Genomic DNA, 19,210 nt, shown 5'->3' with positions numbered 1-19,210 from the left:
CACATATTTATTCCACTTCACTTCACAGAGATTCACAACACCCTGTGTTTTCATAAACTACAAAAAACCACACTTTTTACTAACCTTCCTATGTAGCCATGCTTGGAATAAACGCTCACCCTCACAGATCACACCTTGCATTGGTTTTGTGGTTGTAACTGCGCTCGGCTCATCATCGGGAAATATCGCACGATATTGTGTTATAATATTAAACAAATTAATGCGTGTAACCTCAATTGTTTTGGTCAAATGTTGTTGCGCTGGAAAAATACAATTTAAAAATGAAAAGAAAGCATAAAAACTGAAATAAACAAACAAACGCACCATCATCCTTGGCAATCGCTTTCAATGTGCTCTTAAGCCACGTATCACGCGCTTGCAGAAACTTCAATTTCAATTCATTATTGCTAAAAGCCTGCATGCGTCGTAAATAACCAACAATTTGTAAGCATTTGGGCAACTGCAAGTCGGTGCGCAGCTGCGCCACTAACTGCACCAACATTGTGTGCCATAAAGCCTCCACAGAGTGTACAATGCTCTGGAATATAAAAAAGTATAATCTTCAAATATAATTTTTAACAAATAAACCTCTCTCACCTTTATAATTGGTATATCACTATGATTGTGTCCCAATTTCTGCACATAACTGGCCAGTTCCAATGCTTCTTCATAGCGTCCCTCACGTATGCAGCGCTCCATCAGTTGCGGCAGTTCAAGTATTTCCAGCAACTGTGCATTCTTCTTTAATGTAATGGAATTAATGCGTCTTTCCTCATTGATATCTTCTGCTTTCGTGAGAAAATTCTCACATTCTTTAGTAAAGACTGGCAATTTGTCCAATAAGGTGCTCACTTGTTCTTCGGTATTTTGAAATTCAGTGAAAATCGAACGTGAATTCTCCGCTGTATGTATGAAGGTTTTATAATTGGAAATGGCCAATTCTTGCGTCTGCTCTACAATGCGTTTGTTTTCATCGGTCAGGCGTGCTTGTTCCTTCTTTAGTTGCTCTACTTTGTAAGTGCCCAAATTGGCCAGATAGCTGTAGAGTTCGGGATTGTCGCGTAGGTTTTCTAATAAGGTGGAGAAGGTAATTAATATATATCTTGTACAATAAACTATTGACAAACCTGGCAAACCATCTGGGAAGATCAATTTTAGTACGCGTTCGTTCTCTAAATCCATTTTAAAAGCACTTTATTCTCAAATATTTGAACAAATTTATTTCAGCACTTGTTTTTTCAGGCGCGTCGACAAAATGCAAACAGCTGAGTTGGCGCCACAGCTGATTGGATACAGGCTGATATGTAGAACGAAACACTGGGTGGCTATAGAAGTAAGAAATCGAAAGTGGTTTGCGTCAATGCTATGTTAAGGTTTAAAGCATGGTTAAGTTAGTGTTTATAATAATTTTCATAAAGGATTAAGGTTCGTAGCCTAGATTGAAGGAATAATTCTATGTTTTATGGCTTATTACAACAACTATTCGATTAGTTTTGATTGGAAAGAAATTGTTCTATGTTTTATGGCTTAATGCAACAACAACAGTGGGATTATCTTTGATTGAAAGAAAGTGCAATTTTTTAACCAATTACAACAACAATAACAATTCATATTATATCGAATTAGTAATTCATTTATCAAAGAAATGGGAACAGAGGAAATGGGACAGAGGAGGATTCTTCTCACCACCAAAACTATACTGAGGGGTACCTGCAAGCTCACTTCTTTTCTGAATACTCTAAAGAAGACGTTTCTTCACATCGACATAACTATATAGAGAAATACACGCAAGTTCTCCTCTCGCCCACAACTTCTCGCATGATTTTCATGTGCTTCTTGTTGCCATAATGTCTGCGCAGACCCAAAATAAGCTAGCATAGATAAAAACAAGAAAAAACGTTAACTTCGGCTGTACCGAAGCTAATATACCCTTCACAGGTGCATTTCTTCTAGTAACTATGTGTTTAAGCAAATCGAAAGACGTAAGAAAAAGAAGGAAAAAAAATATGAAAACATTTTACTAATTCCTTTTAGCCGGGTTGTTTGCTAGAAACATTAAGGTTATATAGTTAACCGATCTGAACAATTTCTTCGGAGATTATATTATTACCTTAAGCAGTAATCCATGTCAAATTTCGTGAAGATACCACGTCAAATGCGAAAATTTTCCATACAAGCCATTGATTCCGATCGTTCGGTTTGTATGGCAGCTATATGCTATAGTGAACCGATCTGAACAATTTTTTCGGAGATCAAATTATTTCTATGAACAACAACTCACACCAACTTTCGTGAAGATATGTAATAAAATGCGGAAGTTTTCCCTACAAGCCATTGATTCCGATCGTTCAGTTTGTATGGCAGCTATATGATGTAGTGGTCCGATATCGGCAGTTCCGACAAATGAGCAGCTTCTTGAAGAGAAAATAACATCTGCAAAATTTCAAAACGATATCTTAAAAACTGAAGGACTAGTTCGTATATATACAGACAGAGAGACGGACATGGCTAAATCGACTCAGTTCAACATATTGATCATTTACATATATACTTTATAGGGCCTCCGATGCTTCCTTCTGGGTGTTACAAACTTCGTGACAAACGTAATATACCCTGTTCAGGGTATAAAAACGGCTCACACTAGAACCAACAACAGAGAGTGCTTTGGCTTTTATGCGCAATGAGAGAAAGCGTGAGAGCATCGCCACACAACTGGGAAAAACAACAGCTGCTCGGCGCATGCGTGACCACCTAGACTTTAGTAGGAAATCATAATGAAAAGCAAAGCATAGCATGCTACATTTTATATGCTTGTTGACTAATTTTCGCAAGTTTTACACATTTTTTTTGCGATTTCGTCAAGCGACTTGCGCATGCGCTTGTTGTTGTTGTGATTGTTATTGTTGTTTGTGCGAGCGCATATAGCTGGTTGACTGAATGCCGCTGCTTTCGTGGACGACACGCGACCACTTGCGGTTGCGCTGAATTAAATGCGACTGGGCGGCTCGCAGCACTGCAAAGCGTTTGGTGAAAGTAGAACATTTGTTTGCTAAATGTTGCCACTAAAAGCGTCTGCAGGCGCTGCTACACCCCCCTCCAACTAATGCGTCGCCTTAATTTTTAGCGCTTTAGTTGCGTTAGACAACTTATACTACTCAACGATTCTGGCTTCATATAGACATATGTATGTAATTGTTGTTGGCTTGCGATTTTATGGCTGAGAATCGGTTTTACGCGCCGCTTGGTCTTGGCATTAATGAGCGCGCAGGCTTTACATCAAGGCGGTTATATAAAAGCAGAATTAAAAGTCGGCTCAGTCGGCGTATGCATGTGGCGCATCGTTTCAAGTTGTGCCTTTAGGCTTGGGAAATCACTACTTGGTCTTTATGCGTTGCTGTCTTAAGTCTTCGGTAATTTATTGTTGTTTTTATTTACCGCGACTATGATGGCATGCGCTCTTGTTCTTGTTCTTGTTAGCTTGTTATGCTCTTCTTATGGTATCTGTGTTTTATTATTTGTATTTGCTTCTTCTATTTTGATTCTTAAATTTGCACCTTGCATTAAGCTGTTACAGTGTGCGAAATTAGCTTAGACACACTTTAGAGATATAATGTAAGTGAATTGTTTAGAAACTTTAGAAATGCACCCTAAACTTGAAAGCTTCCTATATTTTAAAATTTTATGAAATATGATAGGGTTGCCACCAGTTTGAAAAAAAAAAACATAAAATAAAGAAGGCTATAGTAAAGAAATAGTAAGCTAACTATAAAATGCGAATTATATAAAATGATAAAATAAATGGAATATTAATTAATTAGCATAGTATAAATTAAAAAAATTAAGACCTTATTTTTTGTAAAGAGTTATCACCTGTTTGAAAAAATTATATTTATTAAATATTAATAGTATAAATAAAAATAATAAAATTCTATATATATAAAGAATTTAAGAAAATTTTAATAAAAATGTTCTTCATGTTCTTACTGGACCTAGTATGTATACTTCAAGCGGTATATTTCAAGCGGAGGTGTTTGCAATTGGAAAAGCCGTTGAGCTATCCTTAAGCGCACCAATAGGATTCTTTAAAGTAAACATATACTTAGATAGTCAGGCGGGAATCAAGGCAATATCCTCCTTCAGCATATCGGCCAAAAGTGTCTTGAGTCTTAGGACAGCAGTGGATGATGTCGCCTGAAATAGGCGACTTCAATTATACTGGGTGCCAGGCCACAAGCGCATAGAGGGTAACGAGATAGTGGACGAGATTGCCAAACGAGGCGTAAGACTGTCATCCGAAAACATGATGAACGTAGATAACCCCATACACTGTCTATATGATGACCTAGACAGAAGCTTGGTAAAAAAGTTCAAAGCGAATATACCGGGATGCAAAACCACAAAAGTTATGTGCAAGGCGATATATAAGAAGTACACGAAATTTCTATTGGCGCTCGATAGAGGCAAAAGTAGGAATATGGTGGGCATACTCACTGGCGCACGCCTACAAGATGGGGCTGATAGATCGCGAGGACTGCAGGAAATGTCAAGAGCAAGGCACCAGAGGAGCACCTCTTCTGTGAATGTACTGCATTATCAAGACAACGGCTTCAACATTTGGAGGCTACACATTACGTTAATCTGGAAGAGATTTGGTTGGTGAAGCCACAAAGCCTTTAGAAATTCGCAACAAGCGCAGGCATCCTAAAGGATGATTACTTCTCATTAACTAAGTGACGGCACTCCATCTGGTATCGCAAAGGACCAAAACTGGTCTATGTGTGGCTTTTTAGCCAACCAGAATAACCTAACCTAACCTAACCTACTGGACCTAGAAAACATTTAGGTTATAAAAAATAATTTGGGTTTTCTGAAGGCTTACTCCCTAGCTAACACTCACACTTTTTATACTAAATCTACATTTTTCGTAACGATCTCTCTTCCTCTCTCTTCTTTTAAACTTTTTTATAACTGTAACTAAGCTAATATCGCGCAGTGTAACACCCCATGCATAAAACTTGCCGCTGAACACCTGTTTGCGCGTAATCTGTATGTTTTAGATTGTTTTTTCTTCATACACTTTTTCTATTATTCTCTTTTTGATTCTTGCAAATTTTCACCGTCTGCGCACCTAGACAAACTGGCGTCTTTATGTGGTTAGTTTGTTGTTGTTGTGGCATTGCAACGCACTACACGTTGTAACTATTCGGCCGACTGATATCACAACTAGCGCGTTCCTCTTTCGCTAGTTTTTTTTGCTGGAACAGTTGAGCGCCTTGTTCTTGTCTCGTTTGCTGTTGTTATTCTCTTAAATGTGTACAAGTTTTGCATGCTCGTCTAACTTAGTTACTTTCTAATTTTGCGACTACTTCATACTTGATAGTTTGTATTTGAGATGGTGGGAAGTATTAGGATTTTATATGGAGTTAATTGGTTGCAGGAGCGGAAGGGAGATAAGGGGATCAAACTATGATGGACCGAATGTTAGTAATTTTGGGCTCTTAGGTAGTAACTTAACCTAAAATTAGTCGAATTCTTCGGGTTACAAAACATCTCGCTTTATAAATAGAGCGCGGCATTATCCAGCAAGAAACTTCATCTGGGATGACAATAAAGATACTGTCATCGAAGATCTAGAACGAAAGCAAGGAGACAAATGTATCTCGAATCAATTTCGAACATCACCTCCAAAGTTTAATTTTTTTGACAGAGTGTTTAAAGAAGCCAGAGAACAAAAATATAAAACAAATAGACACATAAAGCTAGAAAATAAGCAAATTTTATGAATGATAAACTCGAGCACCGACGACAAACGTATTCCCAAACCTCGAATGAAATCTGTTATTCTAAATGAATAAGATCCTGAACCACTAATAAAATCCGGAGAGAACAGGGCTCTCAATATCAATTAAATACATATTGGTGTGAGGAAATATAAGAAAGCTATCAAGTCGAAGTGTTGTGGACTTGTGGTGATATGTTCGGAGAATATCAGGAACTTGAATACCTATTCCTGACAATATACTGACATTATGGTTCTCCTATGGTATTGCAGATATTTAAGGGGTTAGGGGTAGTCAGGATTTTCAAAAAATCAATTCTTTTTTTTACATTTTTGTTTAGTGTAATATCTTCAAAATATTCTCTGAAAATTTGAAGGTGATCCGATTATTACTTTTCGAAATTGTAATGAAATTTATACAGCTTTTAGAATATATAATAATCCTGTGCCTGATCGAAGCTTTATTTGTTTTTCAAAAATTTCGAATTTTTAAATTTCGTAAATAACTGTTGTTTTTTTCCCGAAAATTGAGAAAAAAAATTCTTGAAGTCGCCATTTTGTTAGGTTAGGTTAGGTTACTCTGGTAGGCTAAAACGCCACACATAGACCAGTTTTGGTACTTTGCGATACCAAATGGAGTGCCGTCACTTAGTTCATGAGGAGTAATCATCCTCTAGGATGCCAGCGCTTGTTGCGAATTTCAAAAGGCTTTGTGGCTTCACCAACCAAATCTCTTCCAGATTAACGTAATGTGTAGCCTCCAAATGTTGAAGCCGTTGTCTTGATAATGCAGGACATTCACAGAAAAGGTGCTCCTCTGGTGCCTTGCTCTTGACATTTCCTGCAGTCCTCGCGATCTATCAGCCCCATCTTGTAGGCGTGCGCCAGTGAGTATGCCGACCATATTCCTACATTTGCCTCTATCGAGTGCCAATAGAAATTTCGTGTACTTTATATCTACCGTCTTGCACATAACTTTGCGGTTTGAACTTTTTTACCAAGTTTCTGTCTAGATCATCATATAGACAATGTATAGGTCTATCTACGTTCATCATATTTTCGGATGACTGTTTTACGCCTCATTTGGCAATCTCTATCTATCACTATCTCGTTACCTTCTATGCCCTTGTGGCCTGGCACCCAGTAGAATTGAAGTCGCATATTTCTCCATCACACCATCACAAATTTATTGAGTATGTAAATAAATGATTTCATCCAAAATCAGCCTACATTTGTGATAATGAAATTATATAATTAAGACGCGCCACAAAGAAGAGCGCTAACTTTTGCTTTCTCTTATTCAAAATCAATAACAGCGATGATGTAACACACACAGAACAGGCAAATAAAATGGACAAACTGAACGAAAACTTTATTGGTTGTGACAAAATAACAGAAAATAAATACAGTTTAAACAATATATGCATATGTGTTTAAGACAAACACACACAAATAAAAAATAAAGACGAAACCGATTTTTCGTTTGATTTAACATTTAAACACGCTCTCCCAAACACCGAGCGTGTAAGTTAACAAGAAATACTAACTTATTTTGCTTAATATTTTTTTCCAATGCTTCTTTTGATATGCTTTCGGCTTCACTTCATCGATTTTGCACTTTCACTTAATGGCGGCAAAGCAAAAGCAAATAAGGCGAAGGCACAGCGCTCTTTCGCCCAATTTTTGTTTAAATTTGTGACTTTTACTCTTACCACTTAGCGGGTATTATAAACATACATATATATTAACATATACAAATATATAGATATATTTGCTTATAACTGTCTGTATATGGTCATTTCCTACAGCATTTAGAGCCCTTTGTAAGTATGGATGTGTGTGGAGCACAAATTTCGCATGAAATTTCACAACAAAGTATATAAATAACAAGGAAGGAGTGGAGAAAAAAGGAAAACTATGAGAAATAAGGTGTTTTATAATTTTCACACACCCGTCTTGGGTTGACAAAAATAACAAAAAATAAAAAAAAATATTTTTTTGTAAAATAAAGGTAAATAATATCAGCAAAGCTACTTTTCTGCTTACTTATATAGATTTGTATGTATTTTTATACTCTCGCAACAAAGTTGCTAGAGAGTATTATAGTTTTGTTCACATAACGGTTGTTTGTAACACCCAAACCTAACCACGTCAGATATAGGTTTATATATACCAAAGTGATCAGGGTGAAGAGTGGAGTTTAAATTCGAATGTCTGTCTGTCCGTCTGTGCAAGCTGTAACTTGAGTAAAAATTAAGATATCTTGATGCAGCTGGGCACACTTATTTCTTGGCACCACAGGAAGGTTGCAAAATCGGTCCACTGCCACGCCCACAAAATGGCGAAAACCGAAAACTAACGAAAAACGTTAGAAACACTAAATTTCACATAAGAAATGGCAGATGGAAGCTGCACTCAGATTTTTTTACAAAATGGAAAATGGGCATGGCCTCGCCAAATTATGGGTCAAAAACCATATCTCAAGAACTACTCGACCGATTTCAATGAAACTTGGTTTGTAATAGTTTCCTTACATCCCAATGATATGTTGTGAAAATAGGCCAAATCGCTTCACAACCACGCCTACTTCATATATACCAGAACTTTAAAGACAATCTGAATCGTTTACTTTACACTATGTAAAGTAAGCACTAGTGAAGATATCGGTGCAGAACTTTGCACAAATACTATGTTTATAGGGTGGCAGCCCCATTCTAAAAATCGCCGAAATCGGACCATAGGTTTTTAAGACCCCATATATCGAACACGAGGACCTCGGTGCTTCTAACCTAATATTATGGTTTCCAACTTTCAATGGACTTTATACAATATATATGATGAATATGTGGGTCAAATTGTGTTTTATATAATATAAATAAAGTTAAATAAATAAATTGTGAGAGTATAAAATGTTCCGTTACACCCGAACATAGCCCTTCCTTCTTGTATGTATGTATGTGTGTTTACAGATTTTTTGCGCTTTTCTCCCTGCAACAATATTCACAGAGGACCACCCATTTTTCGCCTTTTCGCCGAAGAAAGCACTAAAACACTACTGACTGCAACAAAAACAGCAAAAAGAAACAAAAACAACAACCCAACAACCATTACAGAAACAACATCTACAATAATAACAACAAAAGCGCAGCGCACGTTTCTTCATTCATGCCACAAAAAGTTCCCAGCATTAACAGTCACAGTCAGTCAGTCACATGGCGCAGCCGAGCGAGTAGAATCGAAAACTCAACTACATTGCACTTTTGCTACTTAATCATGCAGCAAACAACCAGCCAGCCAGTCAGCCAAACAACCGTCAGCGGCAAGAGGTGCAGCATGCATCACAAAGTCTACACTGATTCAGACACACCGCTAACCAACCAAGTCAGTCAGTCAGTTAGTTGGCGCGTCAGCGTAGACAATAAATTTCGCGGCAAACGATTCACCGACAGTTGAAGTGGTCGCGACTAAGGGGGCAGCGACGCAGCGTTAAGTTAATCTTTCAGAAGAGTCGTTCAAGTCGTCTGACTGATGCTTGTAGATATATACACATATGTGTTTATTATGTTTCTTTAAGTTGGTTGGAAATCAGCTGTATTCATATGATTATGCTTGAAAGAGGGGAGTTCAAAAAGCTGTTAGCGGAGAAACACTTTTAGTTTTGAAGCCTGAACTTATCGTGTGGTATTCCAGAATACAATTCCCTCTTTCAGCTTAGTAAAGTCAGTCCAAGATTCAGTAGTCTTCAGTAGTCAAAACTGTAAGAATATATTTGTCATTGAACCAAACCAAAACCCCTAATCAGTTCTTGAAATCCTTCACTGTTAAAATAAAAGTCACTCCTGTTGATCACTGATCTAGGCTTAATAGGTATCACAGAAACCACCACTATCGACGAAATCTTACTCTCTTCAATACAGAAATTCGGCCGTAGGAAGTTGAACGAGGTTGAACCAAGATAATTCTTGGAAAGTATTTACTTATAAATAGGGGAAGGTAGAACCGTCTCGAATGTAGAATCTGGAGAACTCTGGAACCATTGGGAAAATACAAACCGAGTTTCTATCGGAACTACAGTTGTATTCCCGATGAAATTCATGAAAACATGGACTTGGATCTATACTATCCAGCTAAATATAAGAATTAATCATGAAGACGAGCGAACAAGGTTGAAAAATCGAAATACGGATTTGTTAACATTGAGTTCCAGATTCCAGAATTGTTCTGAGAAATTTTCAATATCAAAGAGATCAAACCCCAGATAGCAATATATGCTTAGAGAATGCTTCCAACTATGGGGAGATTCAGTTTCGATATAAAACATTTCTTACTTATCCTAACTTCGTGACGAAACAAGGAGCTATGGTAGATTAAAACCCAGAGGAGTTTCTCTGTCTCCATATTGTCAATCCTAGGTATCTCGTTCGTGATGCTAGTTCCTTTGATGTTTCAGTGAATAAGAGGATGAGATCGATCTAATGCGGAAAATTTCAAAAACTTTAAGGAGGGATATCAGATATTGACCCACCATATATGGACTCTTCGAGTTCCAGAGCCATAATACCTGGCCCACAGGTCACAAATTTTGAGAATCATCCACCTTCATACTGATCGGACAAGGCCTTTGACTCTATAGATCTCTTTTCAAAAAACTATGCACAAAGAGAGAACGAAAGATAGTGTGAGCGAAGGAGAGAGTATAACGAGAGTGTAATCAAAAGAGGGAGTAACCACTTACATATATAACGCATCAAGTTCTTAAATTATCCGCTCCAACACATTTTTCGACCACCCCTACTTGGCGCAGCATATAGGGGCGCCACCAGTCATCACCTCAACTACGAAGCGAGGCGAAAAGTCATGACTCTTCGAGCGCGTTGTCATTGTATACGAAGTAATTGTTTTTGTTTTCATTTATCCTGTTTTACCTGCGCATTTGTTTTTCTTTTATTTTTCATTTGTAATTCTCATGCCGAAGAGTCCAAAGTGTGATGGTGATGCTCACCTCCCGTTTGCAGTTGATTTTCAATATATTATTATGCTCTTATTGTGGTTGTGCAATAAGCGCGCTTGGTTTTCGAGTGTTTATTTGTCTGTTTGGTCACATGGTGTTACGAAAGATCAATGAAGTTGACGTTGAAGTCAACACGATTTTGTACTGCTTTCATTTGTGCTCGTCTTCGCCGGAGATGGAGCTCGAGTTGGAGTTGTAGCTGAACGCGTGTGTTTTTTCAGAGTTTTCATTTTTGTTTTTTTTTTTTTCGTCTCTCGACTTTTCATCATTGTTATGGTTGTTAATCTTCACTCGGTTTAGTATTTGTTTTGGTGTAATTGTGAATGATGATGGACAGTGGTTCGAAAAGTGTTTTCATCAGTATTCCACTACTAACAGTATTTTAAACTAAAGAAATATATGTATATAGCAAAAAACCAAAAGAAGGAAAAGCCCACACGATTTCACGCGAGAGAGGGTTGCCATGGATTACAGTATTTAGTACAGTTATATTGAAACGTTTCCCCTTTTCAAATCAATACTTTTTAGAATCTTTTTTCGAAAAAAACTTTGGATAGAGTTGCCACTTATTTTAAAAATTTAAGCCGATAAAAATACTTTGAATGGTGTGCCAAGTTTTAGATATTTAGGTAAATTAAAATTAAAATAAAAATTAAAAAATATTTTTAATAGAGTTGCCACTTATTTTAAAAACTTAAACCTATAAACATACTTTGAAAGGTGTGCCAAATTATTAAGGTATTTAGGTAAATTAAAAATAAAAAAAAATAAAAAAAATTAAAAAATATTTTTAATAGAGTTGCCACTTATTTTAAAAACTTAAACCTATAAACATACTTTGAGTGGTGTCCCAAATTTTAGGTATTTAGATAAATTAAATTAAAAAAAATTTAAAAAATATTTTTAATAGAGTTGCCACTTATTTTAAAAATTTAAACCAATAAAAATACTTTGAATGGTGTGTCAAATTGTATGTGATTAGGCATATCGTCAAATTAAACAAAATTTTAAAAATATTTTTAATAGAGTTGCCACTTATTTTAAAAAATTAAGTTGAACAAAATCTTATATAATGTGTTTAAAACGAAAAGTGTTGACGAAAATCGTTCGAAAAATATTTGAGAGTCTTTTACTAAGATTTTCGGAATTGGGTTGCCACCTAAAAAAGTAAAACTATGAAAAATATACGCAAATCACAAAGCGCAAAAAAAAACATTACAGAAAATACGTTTTATTGTTTAATTGGGTTATTGTTTAGCTATATTTTGGAATAGAGATGCCACCTATTTAAAAAAAATTAAAACTTAACAATAAGTATTTTGCATGTTAGGCATTTAAGCAAGCTTCTGTAAAGTTCAATTTAGGTAAATTTTAACAGAGTTGCCACGTAATTAAAAAGGCCTTCAGCTAAATATTGAAAATAAATTGTGTATAATTATTGCTCTACACCAACCCACTGTCATTAATAGACACTCCATAATATAACTACTTCCCATAAACTGTATTATATTCTCCTTCATTTAATTTTATGAGAATTATGTGATAATAATCAAGATAATAATAATTATTTAATTAAAGTCTCAGTAAGCTTATTGGCACTAAAGTTTCTCTTAAGAGACAAAAAATTATAAATTTTTCTACATCATTTCATCAGCAGTATTAGTCAGCCCGTACATATGCCTGTGTGTCTTTACCATTCTCCAATTTAAAGAAGCTGCAATTTAAATGGTTACACCCAACCAGCTTTACCGCTAGAAATTCACTTTCATTTCCACGCATACAAACACCCATACAACTACTTAACCGTTGTACAATAGAGATAATAAAAAACTAATATTGAATGCTGGTGGCATCACTACCACATACACACTTTGCGGCTGCGTTCAGTTATTCAAATTTTACACTTTGCAAGTTTGTTGCTTAAGTCTTTTGTTGCGCCAAAGCGATGGTTGGTGGTGGCTCACCTCACCTTAAAATTTTCTGCTGTTCACCGAAAAATAAATTGAATTTTCCAATTTTCGCAACAAACGCCTCCACTTTGGGCGAAAAACTACACAGCAATTGCATGTCGGCTGCACCTTGTGAACATAGAAACGGTGTGTTGCAGCTTCCTAACCCCCAACTCCCACTGCCAAACGCCGCTATTCGCAGTACGGACTAACGTATATTTTGTATATATTTTTTCAATTTTTTCGAATTTTTTGTAATTTTCGTTGTCTGCTTGTGCGGTTTAGTCGCACATTTATCATTGAGACGAGGGCATGGAAAAAGTCAACTCAAGCTCAGCATCACGCTCGTCGGAGTTGTGTGTGTGTGTGTCTATGTGCTAGTTTTGCATAATGTAGTAGTTTGTTGCAGATAAAGAATACAAAAAGTTAATATCTTGCATGCAACAAGCTGGGTGTATGCAAAGGAAAATTGTCGAAAATATACAGTAAACTTCAAGCATTTGAGGAAGATGCTGCAGAGGTAGAATCGGTAGTGGGGTCTTTGGCTGAAGATAGAGAATATATAAATATGTACATATTTGGGATCCAGTTTTAATTACCAAGTCTTATTTTGACTTTTTTGCAATCAACATAAAGTCAAATAATATGGCAACTCTGGCCGGTTTGCTTGTTAATTTACATTTTAAAAGCTATCATTTCTTTATACTTATTCTTTATAAAAACGGAGGAAATCGGATTATAGCCACACCCACCTCCCATACAAGTTTTGTTGAAAATTACAAAAAGTGCGTTAACTCACTAACGAAAAAGCAAAAACACTACATTTTACAGAAGAAACGGCAGTAGAAAGCTGCACTCAGTTTTTTTTGATGGAAAATGGGCGTGGCATCGCCCACTTATGGGTCAAAAACCATATCTCAGAAACTACTCGACCGATTTCAATGAAATTCGGTATATAACACTTTCTTGATACCCTGATGACACGGGTGGAATAACAAAAATGGTTCACGGTACTTCTCATATAACTCATATGTATTCCAGCCGATTTCTTCACTTTATAAAATATACATGAGCTAATATAATAAAAATTGACGAGATCGGACTATAATTTTTCAAGGTCCCTGATATCGAACATAAGGAACTCAGTGCCTAAGAGTAATTTTTCACCGAAAATATCGGTAAATCTCTCAGATATTTAATGTAATTCAAAGGAAATCTTTTTCCTTTAATAGTGTATCTCTATTTAAACAAATATTAAAATGAGGTCATAACATCCCCTAGTTCCCATATTCCTAATTTATAAGTTTTTCAAAAATATGGTGAGCTTTATACCTTATAAATCGGTTAAAATGTGAGATATCTTAACCAAATTTAGTGAGCGTATAGTCTTGGATATAGTGTACCTTGATGTTGAAAATAAGTGAAATCGGTTCAGGAATTACCTCAGCCCTCATATATATATATATATATATATATATATATATATATATATATTTGGCGTAGGAACCGCTTTAAGCGATTATAGCCGAATCCACCAGAGCGCGCCACTCCTCCATTCCTCCTTTTTGCTTTTTGGCGCCTACTGGAAACACCAAGTGAAGCCAGGTCACTTTGCACTTGGTCTTTCCACCGGAGTGGAGGTCGTCCTCTTCCGCGGCTTCCTTCAGCGGGTACTGCATCGAATACTTTAAGAGCTGGAGTGTTTTCATACATTCGTACAACATGACCTAGCCAGCGTAGCCGCTGTCTTTTTATTCGTTCCATCGTCTGCGGTATTCGCCGTTGCCAATGTTTAGAGGACCATAAATCTTGCGCAAAACCTTTCTCTCGAAAACCCCAAGAGTCGTCTCATCGGATGTTGTCATCGTCCATGCTTCAGCGCCATACATCAGGACGGGAATAATGAGCGACTTATAGAGTTTGAGTTTGGTTCGTCGAGAGAGGACTTTACTTTTCAATTGCCTACTCAGTCCAAAGTAGCACCTGCTGGCAAGAGTGATTCTGCGTTGGATTTCAAGGCTGACATTGTTGGTGTTGTTAATGCTGGTTCCCAGATAAACGAAATTATCTACAACTTCAAAGTTATGACTGTCAACAGTGACGTGGGAGCCAAGACGCGAGTGCGCTGACTGTTTGTTTGATGACAGGAGATATTTCGTCTTGTCCTCATTCACCACCAGACCCATACGCTTCGCTTCTTTATCTAGTCTGGAAAACGCAGAACAAACGGCGCGGTTGTTGCTTCCGATGATATCAATATCATCGGCATACGCCAGGAGGTGTACGCTCTTGTAGAAGATTGTACCCTCTCTATTTAGTTCTGTAGCTCGTATTATTTTTTCCAGCAATAGATTGAAGAAGTCGCACGATAGTGAGTCACCCTGTCTGAAGCCTCGTTTGGTATCGAACGGCTCGGAGAGGTGCTTCCCGATCCTGACGGAGCTTTTGGTATTGCTCAACGTCAGCTTACATAGCCGTATTAGTTTTGCAGGGATACCAAATTCAGACATCACGGCATAAAGGCAGCTCCTTTTCGATTCTTCCCTCTCGGGTCTTTTCCAAGATTTGGCGCGTGGTGAATATCTGGTCCATTGTAGATTTTCCAGGTCTAAAGCCACACTGATAAGGTCCAATCAGTTCGTTGACGGTGGGCTTTAGTCTTTCACACAATACGCTCGACAAAACCTTATATGCGATATTGAGGAGACTTATACCACGGTAGTTGGCGCGCCCTTCTTATGGATTGGGCAGAGCACACTAAGATTCCAATCGTCAGGCATGCTTTCTTCCGACCATATTCTACAAAGAAGCTGATGCATGCACCTTATCAGTTCTTCGCCGCCGTATTTGAATAGCTCGGCCGGTAATCCATCGTCCCCCGCCGCTTTGTTGTTCTTCAAGCGGGTAATTGCTATTCGAATTTCTTCATGGTCGGGTAATGGAACATCTATTCCATCGTCATCGATTGGGGAATCGGGTTCGCCATCTCCTGGACCTCAGCCCTCATAGACCTTATATAAAGATTATCGTTATTCTATTGGACTTTATGCCGAATATTTGGGTTAAATTGTGTGTTATCTTAATAAAATTTTATCAATAAATTGCGAGAGTTTAAAATGTTGCACCCGAACTTAGGCTTTCCTTACATGTTATAAATTGTTTTATTATATTTATATTCATAAAATCATAACAAATTTTTGGTAATATGGCACCTCTATTCAAGATATTTTTTACCAAGAAACTAGGCTTAAACTTTTTTGAATACTCCTTTCATTCTCCAAAAAAGCAGCTGGTTTCGCTGTATTTAGAATTCTATTCAAAATTAAGTTGTTACTCTGGATCCACAGTTACTATATGTATATGGTTCGAAGGGAGCTGTTCTAGGGAGAAGCTATCAAGCCCATAAACTTATTATAGCAAAATTTACTGTTTTATAACAAAAAAAAAAACACCTGGGTAGGTGAGACTTTGCTAAACATTATTAGTAATGCGCCGAAATGTAGGCAACGCTAAAGAGTAATCAATTTGATTTCATCGAAGAGTAAAGTGATAAAAATAAAACATTCCGATTAGTCAAAAAGAGTTCTCAAACAAAGCTTATTCGGTTAGTACGATGTTATAGTTAGTGCTATAAAGCAAAGCAATAAAAGACCTAACAATCTCATTTGGTCGCGGCCATTAAATACAAATAAAATCTCTAAAAAAAACTGAAAATCGAAGAAAAAATCAAACAAACCAAAAGTAAATAAAATAGAGAAATAAATTAAATATCAAATGATAAGAATAAAAATAAAAATAAATAAAAAAGAAACAGCAATTCTAAAGTAAAGTAAAGTACAGAAAAAAATTGTAGGCGAATGTGTAAACGAAGAGGAGCAAACAAACAAACAAACAACGACGCGCCAATTACCACTACTGACCTACTAAGGCGTGCAGCAGGCGCGTTGGAGCGCGTTAATGCGGCGAAAACCACAACAACGCACAGCAGCAACAAGTGTGCGCGCAAGCAAAAACAACAACAACAACAAAAAAAACATGAAACGAACGAAAAAGAGAAACAAGTCGAGACAGACTTATAGAGACATGCGAACAAAGCGTAGAACGCAAAGTGATGATTAGGCATCGCAAAGGGAGCGGCGGAGATTACATGCTCAGCATGGAAAAAAGTTGTTGTAGCAAGTTGTTGTAGTGAAACATTTTGCAGTCACACAGCGGTGTTTGGCGTATAAAATGCGCCAGCTTGGAGCGTCTAATCAGCTGTGCGCGTCAGCTAAGCTACTGTGGAGGCATGCTGAGCAGCATGCAGCGATGGCATGGACATGCGTACATACAAGCGGTGGTTTATATGTATATATTAGTGGCTCGCTCACTAAGTGGATGAGTGTATTGCTAGCTGTTCGACCATTTCACCATCTGTTCGCCTGTCTGCTGGTCTAACTATTTATCATTGGCTAGTTCATCTTCACCGTTTTCATTACTTTCTTGCTTACGAAATTACATTTAAGTGAAGAAGGAGGCAGTTAAAATAGTAGTAGAATATATTAAAAATAGTACTAGCAATAGTAGTAGAAAAATTAGTATTTTTAAAAGCATAGAAAGCAGAAATAAAGTAATAAATCGGTAAGGAGGATGCTTTTTTAGAATTTTTGTACAATGGGAGATGACCGAGGCGGAGGGGTAAAGAGTTAGACTATTAAGTACAGTCCTTTGGGATGCTATAAAACTCCTATAACTTGGGAAAGATTAACCTTGTTTAGCGCGAAGAGTTCCCTTGACCTCTTGCGATTTGCTTTGGGCCAGAATGATCTTTCGACTGAACAGGTGCTAGTGACAGTGCCTGCTCAGTTCAGCTGAGACACATTCATCCAGAAGGAAGTAGCAAGAGGACAGCGGCGCTCCTACTTGTTCCCATTGCACTGTAAGTCAGACCGATGTGCCTAGCCTAGCAAGCTCAATCAGATCTCTGAAAGCTGATGCACTCCGAGGCATTGAATTAGCTGCAACCTTTATAGCAGCCACTTCCGCTTGAAAAACGCTACAATAGTCCGAAAGCCTGAAGCTGAGATTGATGAGAAGTTTCCGACAATAAACTCCTCCCCCAACCTTCTCCGCTAACTTCGACCCATACGTAAAGAAGCTTACCGCGCCTCTCCTCCTACCCACCCAACCCTCTCTTGAAGGTACAAGAGCAGAGAAGGGACGGCCAGGGTGAATGAGTGCCTTGTTCTGGAAACAATTAGCATATTATCACTTGAGGAACCAAAATGTCGGAAATCTTTTCGCGGTAATTTTGATTCCAAATTCAGTTTTAAATAACATATAGATGAAAGTAAGGGAGCAAGGAAAATGCCTTAAATAACATATAGATGAAAGTAAGGGAGCAAGGAAAGTGCCTTCTGAGTGGTTCTCGAACTTCTGCAATTATATTTTGGGCAAACACGTATGCTTATTTTGGCAGTTGGTGTTGATAGGAAATTATAGGCTTCTAAAAAACAAATATATATTAGTAGTATAGTAGTCGAAAATCGTAGTGAGGTATTGAATGTGAGTATAAAAGGTAGTATCCAAATAGTAGTAGATAAAAAAGTAGTCAAAACAGTATAGTATAGTGTAAATAGTACTCATTATAGCATTACGTATCAGTAGTACAAGAACAAGAACAAAAGTTTGAATTGTAGAACGGGAGTAGCTATTGTTATAGAACTCTAGAAAGTCCCACATTTCAACAGCGCGCCATTCATCCCTCCTTTTGGATGTCGGGGGCCAATTTGAAATCCCAAGTGCAGCCCTGCTCCACCTGGTCTTTCCAACGGAGTGGAGGCCTCCCCCTTTCTATACATCCTCTGGCGGGTACTGCATCGAACACTTTCAGAGCTGGAGTGTTTTCGTCCATTGGAACAACATGACCTAGCCAGCGTAGCCGCTGTCTTTTTACTCGCTGAACTATATCTATGTCGTCGAGTAACACATACAGCTCATCATTCCATCTTCTGCCGTATTCGCCGTTGCCAAAGTTTAAGGGACCGTAAATCGTCCGCAAAACCTTCCTCTCGAAAACTCCTAGTGCCGTCTCATCGGATGTTGACATCGTCCACGCTTCTGCACCATAAAGTAGGATGGAAATGATGAGGGACTTGTAGAGTTTGGTTTTTGTTCGTCGAGAGGGGACTTTACTTTTCAATGGCCTACTCAGTCCAAAGTAGAACCCGTTGACAAGAGTGACTCTGCGTTGGATTTCTAGGCTGAATCTAAATTTTTTTAGTAGTAGAATTTGGAGTACTTCGTAGTACTGCTATTTCCTCATAATAGTATTTATCATTCATGTCATTGGTATATCCAATGTCTATAGTAATACTATCACGAAATATCACTAAAAATAGTAGTAGTAGTATTGTGAAAAAGTAGTAGCACTAGCAAAATTAGTAGTATAAGGAAGAGTAGTTGATAATTGTGGATAGTTATGAAAAAAAT

At 37.4% G+C, this 19,210-nt stretch overlaps 1 protein-coding gene across 1 annotated transcript in view; it reads right to left on the bottom strand.

Annotated features, from left to right (window-relative positions):
- LOC105216605 (disks large homolog 5) overlaps positions 1-19,210 on the bottom strand; it is a 264,508-nt gene that overhangs the window by 195,697 nt on the left and 49,601 nt on the right. Inside the window, exons 3-6 of the transcript XR_008470603.1 lie at positions 1,128-1,325; positions 598-1,070; positions 325-538; positions 85-260 (exon numbers count right to left, since the gene is read on the bottom strand). The gene's annotated coding sequence lies outside the window, so the exon portion shown is untranslated. The remainder of the gene's footprint in view (positions 1-84; positions 261-324; positions 539-597; positions 1,071-1,127; positions 1,326-19,210) is intronic.

Source organism: Zeugodacus cucurbitae, chromosome 3 (assembly GCF_028554725.1).
Source record: "Zeugodacus cucurbitae isolate PBARC_wt_2022May chromosome 3, idZeuCucr1.2, whole genome shotgun sequence".
NCBI lineage: Eukaryota > Metazoa > Arthropoda > Insecta > Diptera > Tephritidae > Zeugodacus > Zeugodacus cucurbitae.
This window is presented reverse-complemented; position numbering and strand designations above follow the sequence as displayed.